General features: G+C 44.0%; 1 protein-coding gene across 2 annotated transcripts in view; it reads left to right on the forward strand.

Moving 5' to 3' along the window:
* The window catches only part of LOC126252997 (tRNA N(3)-methylcytidine methyltransferase METTL2), a 63,911-nt gene that overhangs the window by 25,502 nt on the left and 22,372 nt on the right, over positions 1-16,037 (forward strand). The gene's annotated exons all lie outside the window — the stretch shown is intronic.

Here is a 16,037-nt window from a genome sequence, read left to right on the forward strand (position 1 = left end):
TCTCTGCCGGTTGCCCTTCATCCATTGTTCACAGTACATCACATGAGAAAAGGGCAAGCTGAGTTTCACGCAAGCAATGCTTTCTAAAACCATGCTGATTCATGGACATAAGCTTCTCAGTCTCAAGAAAGTTCATTGTACATGAACTGAGAATATGTTCAAGGATTCTGCAGCAAACTGAGATTGGGGATATTGGTCTGTAATTTTATGGGTCTATTCTTTTAGTCTTCTTGTATGCTGGAGTCACCTGTGCTTTTTTCCAGTCACTTGGGACTTTGTGCTGTTTGAGAGATTCACAATAAATGCAGGCCACTGGTGCTGTGCTCACAATGTGGTTTCAGTTGCCTGAGACTGCAGTCATATGTGTGAGTTGCATTTGTGTGTGTGTGTGTGTGTGTGTGTGTGTGTGTGTGTGTGTGTCATCTATTGTTGACTAAGGCCTTAATGCCCGAAAGCTTTATTTTTGACAGTCTTTTGTTGCACCTATCTGTGACTCAGCATCTCTGCTCTATGGTGAGTAGCAACTTTCCTTTTCATAATGTTTTTACATTCCATCCTGGATTTTCTGTTGTGTGATCTATGGAAAATAGTCCCTCCAGGGGACACCATCGTATCATAGCAGTGACCACATGGGTGAGGAGGTTTGCATGTTCACTTACATCAGAAGCAACATTGTCACTGGTAGGGCCTCTCAAGCCAAACAAGTTGCAGTAGATGAATGAAACTGTGTGTACCACAATGTCCCATCACATACATCTTAACCATTCAACATTATAGCCCTATGTGACAGTGACCCAAGCTGATTTAAGTTTGGCTAACAGAAGTAGACGGGTGGCTGTCTGACGGATTCCATAGCGCAGAAATAGAAACTTTAATGCAGAATTGGGGAAAAAAATTGAAACAGGGCTCTTCTGTTGTGAAGTTTGGATTTAATATGAGAAATAATAGTGTAGGCACGTTTGTGAAAATTGCTAGAACAAACTGAATGTGCATCCTAAAGGAGGGGAACGGGGGAGAAACAGGCAGAAAATGAACATGGAAAGGATCAAAGATAATAAAAAGTGAGGTTGAATATGTGCTGTCAGACAACAGAAAACTGTGCAAGATTCCTCAATCTTAAACCATTTAAGGATATCTAGTGATGACTGGCTAGTCAGAAGCAAAATAAAACTGGACACTATTTTAGAAAGAACTAAACTCTTAAGGACAAATCCAGTTATATTGATTCAAAAGATTTAGGTATAAAGCAGGAAGAATACCAGTTAACATGTAAACAGTTTTAAAGCTTTGGAATGAAAACACTGTGTGTTTAAATATGAGAAATGATAATTTACAAATTTTATACCGGAAAAAGCTAAACAAAAGTTTTGAGGACACAAGACAATTGATGAAGAGGAGAAAAGAAAGAAAAGTAAATGATAACAGAGAGCAGAGAGAAGTAACTGGACTAAATAATCAAAAAACTGTTCAGAAATATTTATGAGAAGATGTTGGAAAGCACTGTGCGAAGAACAGTTGAGAACAGTTGAAGTATGAAGAAACTGAAATGGGCACTTATGCTGGGCATACATCATATCATGTTAGTCAGTGCATCGAAGGAAATAAATACTCAGATAGTAGGTTGGGAGAATGAATGCTTTCCAGAATTACTACCAGAAGTAGTAAAGAAAGCAGTTTGATACATGGAATGATAGGAAAAGTGTAGAAATGAGAAAAACAGTGAGAAAGGCAGTGAAAGCAAAACTTGTAGTTGTTCACAAAATGTTGTGTTACAGGGCAATGCCAAATATCTGGAACAGCACTGTAATTATTGTAATCCACAAGAAAGGGAGCAGGGAAGATGTAAGGAACTGCAGTCCAATTAGTTTTCTGTCAGTGGCATACAAAATGTTTGCAAAAATCCTTTCTGATAATCTAGAGAAACTGATGACTTTAACCACGGGAAAAAAAGGTGGCTTCAGAAGTGGGTTTAACAGTATGGAACATGTACAGGTCTCTGTGGAACTGCAGAAAGAAACAACAAATATCAGTTATCACCTTGTACTGGATTTATAGGCTATGAGAAATCATTAGATTCTGTCAAAATAAAATTTGTGCTTTTCAACACTTGAGAACTAATAATAAAATCTACCAACACAAGTCAGAGAGGAAAAAAAGTCTGATAAAATAATGTCAGGGCAGGGTAAGGGACATTGAATTGAGTAAAGTCTCCCTAATAACTATGTCCTGGCCATTTTTAAGTGGACAACCTCCTCCTGAGATTTTGGAGGAGGGTTCTCTCAGAAATCTATGACAGAAATTTGGTGGTTTCTCTGCATCTCAGTCCTTTCCCCCAGTCTGTGGAAATAAGATAATGAAAGCAACTTTTTAACAGTGAAATACCTCTACATATATACTCCTAAGGCCATCTTATCATGTGGTAATGAGTACACCTGATACCATTATATTTTTCCCCTAAATTGTGCCATAGACAAATGGCACTTGGGAAGAATGATTGTCAGTAAACCTCCGTATGAGGACTAATTTTACTGATTTTTCTCATTGTGGGCATTTTGGGAGAACTATGTTGGAGAAAGTAATATGTTCTCCAACTTTTCCTGGAACTTTCTCAGAATTTCAATTATAAACCTGTCTCTGATGCATAGCATCTGTCAGTGGAGTTTATTGAGCATCTCTGTAATACTCTGTTGCTGACTAAACAACTCCATGATGAAACACATCCCTGTTTGTCAGATCTCTCCCTCCCTTCCTCCCTCTGTCCCTCCCTCCCTCCCCCTCCCTCACTCCCTCTGTCCCTCCCTCCCCCTCCCTCCCTCTCTCCCTCTAATCCAATCCAATCCAATCCAGTCCACGTCTTCATTCTACATTAAGCTTGATCCAGATGGTTACTCGTAGGCATCACTACTAGTGTTATCAGCAGTAGTGTGTTTCTTTGCCTATTTTATGTGCAGCATGTTACATTTATTTACATTCGGGGTAACTACCAATCCCTGAACCAATCATTGATCATCTGCAGTCTTTTGGGTTTCCTAATTTATTATAGACAACTCTGTCATCTGCGACCAACCTCATGGAGCTTTTGATGTTATCCACTAGATCATTACTTTATATTGTAAACAGTAATGGTCCTATCTTAAGCTTCTTTGGGTGATGTTGAAGTTACCTTTATTTTTGTAGATTTTTGTTTAATTGAGAGAGACATGTTGAGTTCAGCCTGCAAGGAAGTCCTGGATCCAATCAGAAATCTGCTCTGATACTTGGTAAGCTTGTATTTTGTTCACTAAACAACAGTACAGAGCTAAATCAAATGCCTTCCTGATGTTAAGGAACGTGATATCAAGCTGGGAGCTGTTGTTTATGGCTCTCTGGACCTCATGTATGGACAGAATGATCTGTGCTTTGCAAGACCTCTTTTACAGAGTCCACATTGTTTTTTATATAGGAAGTTTTCATACTCCAAAAAGTCATAACACGTGAGCATAAAACTCACTACACAATTCTACAACTGATGGTGTCATTCACTCAGGCCTGTAATAATGTACATCTGTCCTGTGACTGTTCTTGAAAAAGAGAATGGCTCGCCTTTCTTCCAGTCATTAGATACCCCTCACGCCATCAGCAGTCTATGATAAACTACTATCAGAAAGAGGGCAAGAGTTTCATATAATCTCTGCAGAATCTCGCAAGTATCTCATCTGTCCAGATGCCTTTCTGTTACTGAACAGTTGTTGGTCTGTTTTCTATGCCATGTCCACTTATCTCAATACAACGCTTTTTGACACTTGTAAAATGATTGAAAGGAGGAACTTTGTTGTGATCTTTTCCAGTGAAACAGCTTCAAAATACTGAATTAAGTATTTTGCCCATCTCTCTGTCATTTCCAGTTTCAGTACTCAATATGTTTACTGAGTGCTTGAATAGATGTTTTCAATCTGCTTATTGAATTAATGTAAGACGAAAACTTCTTAAGATTTTTAGTTGGAATTGGTTGCAAAATTTTATTTTGAAATTTGTTGAACACTTCTTGCAAACGTGAACTATGCTACGACTCTCTTTGCTTTTGCAAATTTATAATGTGCCTGTTAAACCATGGTGAGCCTATCCCGTCACTCAAAACTTTCTCGGAAGGTAATGGTCCAAGGAATATTTAACAGAGCTTTTGAATTTTATCCATTTCTGCTCCACATATTTGTCCTTGGCACTACTGATGCTATCTGTCATATGATCACTTAGGTCCTCCACTACATTAGACCTATGTGATTCAGAAAGTTTGGGTGTGTTTGCTACTTGAAAGTTTAAGGTGTTGCACTCATGAATGTGTTTTGTATTCTCTAATTGTCTGCTTGAAGTAATTCTGAGACTCTGCCCTTCTATAGCTAGCAAATAGTGTAATAGGGGAAGTTACTCATGATATTCTGCACGTTCTCCCTGAAGTGCTTTATCATACAGCTCCACAAGTTGTGTATAAAAGCATGCAGTTACCATGTTTTGACCTACCCTTGATGTTTAACTTCATCCAGATTATTTCACATTTTGAATCCATAATAACCACACCAGATATAATTGAATAAATATGCTGCCACCATTAGCAACTAGCCTTTCCTTGCGAGGGGGGGGGGGGGGGGGTCTGTTGTACAAAAGTTACTAAAATCCCCCCAGGGGGTCCACAACTCTTTTGTGGGTACGTGTGTAGCGAGCACGGGACCCTGAGCTAATGTGGCCTTCCTTCCTTTCCGGGCTGCATACCTTCCCTTTCCGCATCCTTCCCCATCCCCCATCTTCGCCCCCCCCCTCACCTCTGGCTCTTTCCTTCCCTTTCTCCCCCTCTGGGAGTATGGTTTGTGCCTACATCCGGAGACGGACGCTCGTAAATGTACCGCATTCTTCGCCTTCCTTGCTTGTATGTCTTCATCCTTCCTTTGTCCTTCTCTTTTCCTTACCTCTTTTCTTTACCCTTTTCTCCGCTGCGGCGTTTGAGACCTGTCTTCTTTCCTTTCCCTTTCTCTTTCTTCCTCCCTGTGCGTGTCTGAAGGCCGACCCATGCATTTTTGTGCGTAGCCAGTGACGGGGTAACGCGTAATTCCCCGCCCCGGGTAGACAGGTAGGACACGTACGTACCCCCTGGTAACGGCCAGGCCCAGGGAGGGGTGATTACCCGAGCTGATACCTTCCGAAAGTGTCGATTGGTCCCTCCGTCCGTTTGTCGGGAGGTGTGACCTGAGGTGTGAAAAATCACCTAAGGTGGGAGTGCCCTCAGAGAGGGCCCCCACAAGGGAGGAGCGCGCCATCGGAGACGCTGGTAAGCATGGGGGATTCTTCCGCAATGGTTTCCTCACCTTCCACTATGTCTGCTCACAAGTGTAAGTTCACTGAGTCTCAGCCACAGTCAGTTCTTCCATCGTTGCCACAGTTCCTTGTTGTTTCTCGGTCTGACGCAGGTCACGACTTCTCCACGGTCAACCCTTTCATTATTCAGAAAGGTGTCGACGCAATTGCAGGTCCTGTAAAGTCTTGTTCCAGATTACGGAATGGCACCTTGTTGTTAGAAACAGTCAGTGCCCTCCAGGCACAAAAATTGCTGCGTACTTCACTGCTCCACACCTTCCCTGTCCGGGTTGAACCGCACAGCACTTTAAATTCCTCGTGTGGAGTCGTTTATACACGCTCCCTCGATGGATTGTCTGACGAAGAAATTCAGCACTACCTGTCTGACCAGGGCGTAACGGCTGTTCATAGAGTTATGAAAAGGGTTGACACGAACCTCATTCCAACCCGCACTGTCTTCTTGACATTTGACAAAGTTCAACTCCCATCGAAAATCAAAGCAGGCTATGAGATAATTTCCGTTCGCCCTTACGTCCCAAGCCCTACGCGTTGCTATCGGTGTCAGCGGTTCAATCACACCAGCCAGTCCTGTTCCAATCCGGTCAGATGTGTTACGTGTGGCAAGGATGCCCATGAGGGTGCTTATCCACCTCCATCCCCTCGCTGCATCAACTGTATGGGTGACCACGCTGCTTCCTCTCGTGATTGCCCCGTTTTTAAGGACGAAAAGCTCATCCAGGAAATCAGAGTGAAGGAAAAGGTGTCGACCTTTGCTGCTCGAAAATTATTCGCCAGTCGACAGCCCACCGTGCCTCAGACAGGAAAATACAGCACTGTCCTTGCTTCTCCTCGGCCAACAAAGGAGGCGGCCATGCAGACTTGCGACCTCACCTTTAGTACCACGGTCGTCAGATCGGCCAGCGCAAAGATCGCCCGTTCAACCTCACCCCTTTCGCCTGCCCACTCTATGGCTCACCCTTCATCGGGTTCTGCTAAATCTCGAGCCCAGAAGTCAGACACCAAGACTTCGAAAAAAGAGCATACTCGTGAAGATTTTTTACGTACCCCAACTTCACAACCATCAGTTCCTCCTTCTTCTAAACATCATATTTCCAAGAAGGCTACTAAGAAACCCAGTTCACCTCCTTCTCCGCCAAGGTGTGTCCCATCTACAGCACCACCTGGCGAAATCGCCCTCGGCCGTCTTCTGTGTCGCCGAGGCGCACTGCTGGCGGCCGATCAACCGGCCGATCGCTGGTGGCAGGAGCTGCTCCTGAACAACCTATGGATCAGGATCTTCTGCCTAAGGCTGAATGCCATTCCATGCTGTCGGTCGCAAGCTCTGAGCAGTCATTGAGTTGACAGCAACTTTGGTCACATTCCTCCATTTTCTGTTCACCCTATGTCCATTATCCACTGGAATATCCGCGGCATTCGAGCCAATCGGGATGAATTGTCGATCCTCTTACGATCCTACTCGCCGGTCATCTTCTGTTTTCAGGAAACAAAGCTGCGTCCCCATGACCGCTTTGTTCTTCCTCATTTTCAGTCCGTCCGATATGATCTCCCCTCTGTTGAATGCACTCCAGCCCATGGAGGACTCATGATTCTTCTCCATGATACTCTCCATTATCACCCAATCCACTTAAACACTTCCTTCCAAGCTGTCGACATCCGTCTTTCCCTTTCTGGATACACGTTCTCTCTTTGTACTATATACATTCCATCATCCACACCAATGGCACGAGCTGATCTCCTTCATCTTCTTGGTCAGCTTCCGCCCCCCTATTTGCTGGTTGGGGACTTCAATGCCCACCACCCGCTTTGGGGATCTCCACATCCTTGTCCACGTGGCTCACTATTGCTAGACGTCTTCCACCAAGCGGATCTAGTTTGCCTCAACACTGGGGTCCCCACATTTTTGTCTGCCTCCACGACAAATTTATCTCATTTAGACCTTGCGGTCGGTACTGTTCCGCTAGCTCGGCACTTCGACTGGTTCGCCCTTGATGATACACACTCGAGTGACCACTTTCCATGTGTCCTTAGACTGCAGCCTCAACTGCCATATATGCGCCCGCGATGCTGGAAGTTTGCCCAAGCCGATTGGACACTTTTTTCATCTCTAGCGACATTTGATGACCGTCACTTTCCCAGCGTCGACGATGAGGTCACACATAATACCGATGTTATTCTTACAGTTGCGGAACGTTCAATACCACGCACCTCCGAATTGCCCCGGCGCCCCCCAGTTCCTTGGTGGAACGAGGCATGCCGTGACGCAATACGTGAGCGGCGACGTGCTCTTCACATTTTCCGCCACCATCCTACTTTGGCCAACTGTATCCGCTATAAGCAGTTCCGTGCGCGATGCCGTCGCGTCATCCGCGATAGCAAGAAGGCAAGCTGGAAATTCTTTATTAGCTCATTTAACACCTTCACTCCCTCCTCGGAAGTTTGGAGTCGGCTTCGACGGTTCTCAGGCGCGCCTAGTTTCTCCCCCGTCTCTGGGCTCACTGTCGCGCATGATACATTAGTGGACCCCATCGCAATTTCTAACTCATTGGGTCAGCACTTTGCTGAGATTTCGAGCTCTTCAAATTACCTGCCAGCGTTTCACCCGAAGAAACGTGCAGCGGAAGTGCAACATCTTGCTTTCTCCTCTCAAAATCGCGAAAGCTACAATACTGTTTTCTCCATGCAGGAACTCCAACATGCGCTCTCTTCTTCTTGCTCCTCCGCCCCAGGACCGGATGGTATCCACGTCCAAATGTTGCTGCATTTATCAACCCATAGTCTGCGTTACCTCCTTCGCCTTTATAATCGAATTTGGACCGACAGTACTTTTCCCAGACGATGGCGGGAAGCTATCGTCGTTCGCGTTCCGAAACCTGGAAAGGACAAACATCTCCCCTCTAGCTATCGCCCCATTTCTCTCACGAGTAGTGTCTGTAAGGTTTTGGAGTGCATGGTGAATTGCCGTTTAGCTTGGTGGCTGGAATCCCGCAGTCTTTTAACACCTGCCCAATGCGGATTCCGAAAGCATCGTTCTGCAGTTGACCATCTTGTTGCTCTCTCCACTTATATCATGAACAATTTTCTCCGGAAACGCCAAACGGTAGCAATATTTTTTGAGCTGGAGAGAGCATACGATACCTGTTGGAGGACAGGCATCCTCCGCACACTGTTCTCTTGGGGCTTTCGAGGCCGGCTGCCCCTTTTTCTTCGCGAATTTATGGCAGCGCGCACATTTAGGATGCGGGTGAACACTACTCTGTCCCGTACTTTCTCACAAGAAAACGGGGTACCCCAGGGCTCCGTGCTGAGTGTGGTACTGTTTGCCATTGCCATACATCCAATTATGGATTGTCTCCTTCCTGATGTCTCGGGCTCCCTCTTTGTGGACGATTTTGTGATCTACTACAGCTCTCAACGGGCCAGCCTTCTTGAACGACGTCTTCAAGGATGTCTCGATCGCCTCCACTCTTGGAGCATCGAAACCGGCTTCCGTTTTTCTCCCAGTAAGACCGTTTGTGTTAATTTTTGGCGACGTAAGGAGTTTCTTCCACCCTCCTTACATCTAGGACCTGTCAACCTTCCGTTTTCAGACGTCACTAAATTCTTGGGTCTTATGTTTGACAGAAAACTGTGCTGGTCCTCCCACGTTTCCTATCTTTCGGCTCGCTGTCTGCGATCCCTCAACACCCTCCGTGTCCTGAATGGTACCTCCTGGGGAGCGGACCGAGTGGTCCTTCTCCGCCTCTATCGCGCCTTAGTGCGCTCGAAATTGGACTATGGAAGCATAGTCTACTCCTCTGCTCGGCCGTCTATTCTTCGGCATCTCGACTCTATCCACCACCGTGGATTACGTTTAGTGTCTGGAGCTTTTTACACCAGCCCTGTGGAAAGCCTTTATGCTGAGACTGCTGAACCTCTGCTGTCCAATCGGCGAGCAGTCCTTCTGAGTCGTTATGCTAGCCATTTGTCTTCCATGCCTGCTAATCCAGCCCATGACATTTTTTTCGACGCCTCCTTTGATGTAGGGTATGCAGGCCGCCCCTCCTCCGTACTACCACCGGGAGTCCGCTTCCGTCACTGCTCCATTCTCTTTCCTTCCGCTTTCCTAAAACCTTCTTGACAACTTGGGGTACAGCACCGCCTTGGCTCCGTACCCGGATCTGCCTGCTCCATGACCTTTGTCGATTTCCCAAGGATGGTACGCCTTCACTTGTTTATCGTCGGGCATTTGCTGCTCTATGTGCACAAATGACGGACACCACATTTATTTACACCGACGGCTCGAAAACATCGTTAGGTGTAGGGAGTGCCTATATTGTTGGCGACACCCCAAATCACTTTCGGCTTTCCGACCAGTGTTCGGTTTATACTACGGAGCTTTACGCTGTTCTCCAGGCTGTCCACTACATCCGCCGCCATCAGCGGATACAGTACGTAATCTGCTCAGATTCTCTCAGCTCTCTCCTCAGTCTCCAAGCTCTTTACCCTGTGCACCCTCTGGTCCACCGGATTCAGGACTGTCTGCGCTTGCTCCTCCTGGGGGGCGTCTCGGTGGCGTTCCTCTGGCTCCCGGGACACGTTGGTATCTGTGGAAATGAGGCGGCCGATATTGCAGCAAAGGCTGCAGTCTCTCTTCTTCGGCCAGCTATTCAATCGATTCCCTTCACCGATCTATGGAGCGTTTTATGTCGTCGTGTTGTTCATTTATGGCACGCGCATTGGTCAACATTTCCCCATAATAAATTGCAGGACGTGAAAGCTCTTCCTTGTGCTTGGACCTCTTCCTCCCGTACGCGTCGTCGGGAGGAGGTAATTTTAACTAGACTCCAGATAGGGCACTGTCTTTTTAGCCATCGACATCTTTTAAGCGGTGATCCTCCCCCACTCTGTCCCCACTGCTCTCAGCCGTGGACGGTAAGACACCTTTTAATTGAGTGCCCCTATTTTAATCCGTTACGCTCCCGTCTACAGCTATTGCCTGATATATCGTCGATTTTAGCAGATGACATGCGCTCAGCCGATCGCGTTCTCGAGTTTATTAGTGCCAGTGACACGACGTCAGTCATTTGAAGCTTTTTTTGGGGACAACCAACCCCTTTCTGTAGTGGATTTTTAAGCCTTCCTTCTGCTTTTAGTTTCTCCAATTTTATGACTTTCATTCCCATTGCTGCTGGTTTCCATTTTCGTTTTTTTTACTGTTTCCTAAGTCACGGACCGGGCGCTAATGACCATAGCAGTTTTGTGCCCTAAAAAAACCAAAATAAAAAAAATAAAAATAAAAAGTTACTAAAATATACTTTACATTTCAAATGATTAGATATTGTTTTATACCAACGTATGACAATTTGCTCATCAATTTCAAATGATTTATTTTTGTTTGTAACATCTGGCAGTATTCTGTCACCTGTATAGGGAATAAAGTCTTATAAAGTCCCTGACACTCTATCACATACAAATATTTTGACAAATTTGTTTCGGTGCTACAATCATTATTAGAAAACTGCAGCCATTGTACCCGGAAGGCACCATCATCTCATCAACAGACTGTTCAATTTCTTGTTGTTATTGACAGTAGTTTTGCAGCAAAATATCAAGAAATAATCTGACCTCAAACAGGATGACATTACTGTTTGTTTGCAAAGTCATTGTTCACAAAAATGCACTTAGCTAGGAAAGTTTTTTTAAGTATTTGTAGCTCACAAAGCTTTAATTTTTATGTCATCTATCAACAGCAGCCCCACATTAACTTTAGTTCCCTATCAAAAACTAACAGAATTCTGAACACTTGTTTAGCTGTTTATCACTTGCAGTTGGCACTTTACTACATACGGGAAAAAAGTCACAACACCAAAAAATAATTAATGTAGAATAATGAAGTTTTGAGAATATGTTTGTCTAGGTAACATATTTAAGTATATCTAAAAACAAAGATGATGTGACTTACCAACCGAAAGCGCTGGCAGGTCGACAGACACACAAACAAACACAAACATACACACAAAATTCAAGCTTTCGCAACCAACGGCTGCTTCATCAGGAAAGAGGGAAGGAGAGGGAAAGACGAAAGGATGTGGGTTTTAAGGGAGAGGGTAAGGAGTCATTCCAATCCCGGGAGCGGAAAGACTTACCTTAGGGTTTTTTTATGAGGCCTTTGGATAGGACAGATGTTTCGGATTGGGAGAGAGGTTTGGAGGAAAGGTTAACTACTGAATTAGGGTGTTGTGGTTCCAGATTGTGTTGATTGGAATTTTGAGGTTTTGGAGGGAGTGGAGCTGGAAGTGGGAGATTGAGTAGATGGGAGAGACTGGGTTTGTGTGCAATGAGATGAGGTTGAGGTTTGTTGGAAAGGTTGTGAAGGGTGAGTGAGTAGCCTTTACGGAGGTGGGAAACCAGGAGATTGGATAGTTTTTTGAGGTGGAGGGTGGCATGCTGTTGTAATTTGCGGTTGGCCTGTAGGAGGATGCTCTGAACAGCCAGTGTGGATGTGGGAGAGGAAAGATTGAGGACTTTTATTAAGGATAGGAGTTGACGGGTGTGTTCATTGGCTGAGTTGATGTGTAGGTGAAGGATTAGGTGGGTGAGGGCAATGGATTGTTCAGTTTGGAACTGGTATAGGGACTGATGGAAAGAAGGGTTGCAGCCAGAGATGGGAACTTTAAGTGTGAGGCCTTTGGGGGTAAAGCCAAATGTCAGACAAGCCTGAGAAAATAAAATATGGGAGCGTAACCTGGCTAGGGCGAAGGCATGTTTGCGGAGGGAATGTAAATAAAACTTAATGGGGTCGTTGTGGGGGTGTTGTGAGGGTGACATGGTATTAGAAGATGGAAAGTGTAACATGAGGCTGAAATGAAAATGAAAATAAAAATATATGGGGAGAGATAAAGGTGAACTAGAAAGCAACTGGAGATCTGGTGTGAAAAAAGGCGAAAAAGTGTTGGTTAAAGCTGAGCTATGTTGATCCTGTGGTGAACTTGGGTTGGTAGAAAACGATGTGCACAAAGGTTAGGTGGTTGTGTTGCCGCCAAAACACGTTAAATGGTGGAGAAATTCAGGAAAATTTCGAAAAAACTGCGTGTAAATGTATTAAAAGGAGTGGTTTTGTGGTGGCAGATTATGAAAATGAGGCTAACAATTGTCTGACGAAGAAATAAACACGTTAAAGGGTGGAGAAATTCGGGAAAATTTCGAAAAAACTGCGTGTAAATGTATTTCAAAGAGTGGTTTTGTGGTGGCAGATTATGAAAATGAGGCTAACAATTGTCTGACGAAGAAATAATTATGTTAAAACCTGTGGGAAGCGGCTGAAAATGACCAGTGATGTGGAAAAAACAGAAATGGAAATAAAGTGAAAGTTATTAGAACTAGCCGAAATGGTTATTTAATAGGTGAAAGGAACTGTTTGTGAACTAGGAATGGTGGATTTTATAGCAGCGGTAGTGTTGAAAGCGGAAAAAAAAAATTTTTTTTTGTTTATGGTTTGGAAGTGGGTTACGTATTGTTGAGTATATATAGGCGGGATAAAATTGTATAGTAGTTTACGGTAAAAAGGAGAAGGTGAATACAAAGTGAAACTAGTGGCAAAAACAGAGAGAGAAAATAAGATCAACATAGCCCAGCTTTAACCAACACTTTTTCGCCTTTTTTCACACCAGATCTCCAGTTGCTTTCTAGTTCACCTTTATCTCTCCCCATATATTTTTATTTTCATTTTCATTTCAGCCTCATGTTACACTTTCCATCTTCTAATACCATGTCACCCTCACAACACCCCCACAACGACCCCATTAAGTTTTATTTACATTCCCTCCGCAAACATGCCTTCGCCCTAGCCAGGTTACGCTCCCATATTTTATTTTCTCAGGCTTGTCTGACATTTGGCTTTACCCCCAAAGGCCTCACACCTAAAGTTCCCATCTCTGGCTGCAACCCTTCTTTCCATCAGTCCCTATACCAGTTCCAAACTGAACAATCCATTGCCCTCACCCACCTAATCCTTCACCTACACATCAACTCAGCCAATGAACACACCCGTCAACTCCTATCCTTAATAAAAGTCCTCAATCTTTCCTCTCCCACATCCACACTGGCTGTTCAGAGCATCCTCCTACAGGCCAACCGCAAATTAGAACAGCATGCCACCCTCCACCTCAAAAAACTATCCAATCTCCTGGTTTCCCACCTCCGTAAAGGCTACTCACTCACCCTTCACAACCTTTCCAACAAACCTCAACCTCATCTCATTGCACACAAACCCAGTCTCTCCCATCTACTCAACCTCCCACTTCCAGCTCCACTCCCTCCAAAACCTCAAAATTCCAATCAACACAATCTGGAACCACAACACCCTAATTCAGTAGTTAACCTTTCCTCCAAACCTCTCTCCCAATCCGAAACATCTGTCCTATCCAAAGGCCTCATAAAAAAACCCTAAGGTAAGTCTTTCCGCTCCCGGGATTGGAATGACTCCTTACCCTCTCCCTTAAAACCCACATCCTTTCGTCTTTCCCTCTCCTTCCCTCTTTCCTGATGAAGCAGCCGTTGGTTGCGAAAGCTTGAATTTTGTGTGTATGTTTGTGTTTGTTTGTGTGTCTGTCGACCTGCCAGCGCTTTCGGTTGGTAAGTCACATCATCTTTGTTTTTATATATGTTTTTCCCATGTGGAATGTTTCCCTCTATTATATCCATAACATATTTAAGTGATTAACATTGCAATACCAAGGTTAATGTATGCGCAAGATAAGCCAATGCAAATGTGAAATCCTGGTACATTAATGACAGGTGTAACTGCCATAATGTTGAATGCAAGCACGCAGATGTGCATTAATTGTGTTATGCAGATGCCAGATTTCATTCTGAGGGCTGGAATTCCACACCTGTTGCACCTGGTCTGTCGTTAGTGGGACGGTTATTGCTGGTTGTGGATGGCACTGGTGTTGTATCCCGATGATGTCCTGTACGTTCTCAATTGGAGACAGATCTTGTGATCAAGCATGTCCAGGCAATGTGTCAACACTCTTTAGAACATGTTGGGCTACAAATGCGGAATGTGGGTGAGCATTATCCTTTTGGAAAACACTCCTGGAATGCTGTTCATGAATGGCAACACAACAGATTGAATCACCAGATTGATGTACAGGTTTGCAGTCATGGCATGTGGGATAGCCACGAGAATGCTCCTGCTGCTGTACAAAATCGCATCCCAAACCATAACTGCAGTTGTAGGTCCAGCATGTCTTGCAGCCAAACAGGTTGGTTGCAGGCCCTCAACTGGTCTCCCACTAATCAACACACATCTGTCACTGGCACTGAGGTAGAACTGTCTTCCAACAGAAAACAGAGCAGACCTCCACGCCACTTTCCATTGAGCTCTCGATAAACACCAATGAACTCACAAACAGCAGGGGCTCGAGGTCAGTAGACTGCATGCTACAGGGCGTCTGGCTCAGAGCTGTCTACATCTACATCCATACTCCGCAAGCCACCTGACGGTGTGTGGCTGTCTTTGAAGTAACCGATGTGAAACAGTTCATTGTGCTACAGTGGTGCCAATGCTGCTCAAATTGCTGCTGCAGATGGAGTGTGATGCCACAGCCAAATGCTGAACATGATATCTTCTCTATCAGCAGTGTCATGTGGCCATCCAGAGCCCAGTCTTCTTGCAATTTTACATTTTTGTGACAACCGTTGACAGCATTCATGTAAAGTGGCTACATTCCTTCCAATTTTTCCTGCTGTATCACTGAAGGAACACCCATTTCATCATAGCCCTATTACAAGACCTCGTTCAATAATGGCATAAAGGCATTCCTTACTGTCATCAACTCACCACATCCAATCTCAAAGGTAACTAATGCTCATGACTGTTACTGCATCTATTTAAATCAAACCTGATTTGCATGCTCATAGTGATGCTATGTACAACTGTCACAAAATTTGAAGAGACATCATCTTTGAGATGTACAAACATGCCTACCAACTTTTGTTTATGTTGGACATCTCCTTCTTGGTGTTGCAATTTTTTCCTTTCAGTGTATTAATAAAGGAATTACATTCCTGGTATTCAGTGTGTCACATCATTATTTGATCCTTTGTCACCTTTATGATGTCATTTAGCACATCTGCAGTGTTAACTTTGATTTTGCATCTTTTGAAAAAGATTCTTCAAAACTGCATGTAAATACATTTTCCTCTTACAATTTGTTTAAATAGTTTTAATGATGTGTGTGTTAAGTCTTAGGTCACGTGTCATGAAACAGATTATTGCAAGAAGTTTTGCATTTAATCCATATTATGTGATGTATTGCACAGCTGAAGGAGCAATGTATTTCAGCTCTTAGTGCAATATGGACTGAGATATTGTTTTTAGTTCACAACATAGTTTGTTTGAACAAGCTAAATTTAAAAGATGCATCTTATTATTTTCAGTCTCGTCTATCTGTTTACTCAAGCTGCTGATTTGATTTTTTTGTGTAACGTTTTGATTTTTCAGCTAATTGTCCTTACCATATGCTGTGAATGGTGGTCTTAAGTGTGTTTTCTCCAGCCAAGCTGGTTGAAGTTGAGGCAATAACACTGTTTTGCCACTCCTGGTGAAGATGATTAGAACAATTGTTGAAATATTGTGCACAAGAATGGAATTGTTGACTCAGCTGACTATCTAAAAACGTACTATCTGCTGAATACACTGAGGAAAC

This window comes from Schistocerca nitens, chromosome 4 (assembly GCF_023898315.1).
Source record: "Schistocerca nitens isolate TAMUIC-IGC-003100 chromosome 4, iqSchNite1.1, whole genome shotgun sequence".
Classification (NCBI taxonomy): Eukaryota; Metazoa; Arthropoda; class Insecta; order Orthoptera; family Acrididae; genus Schistocerca; species Schistocerca nitens.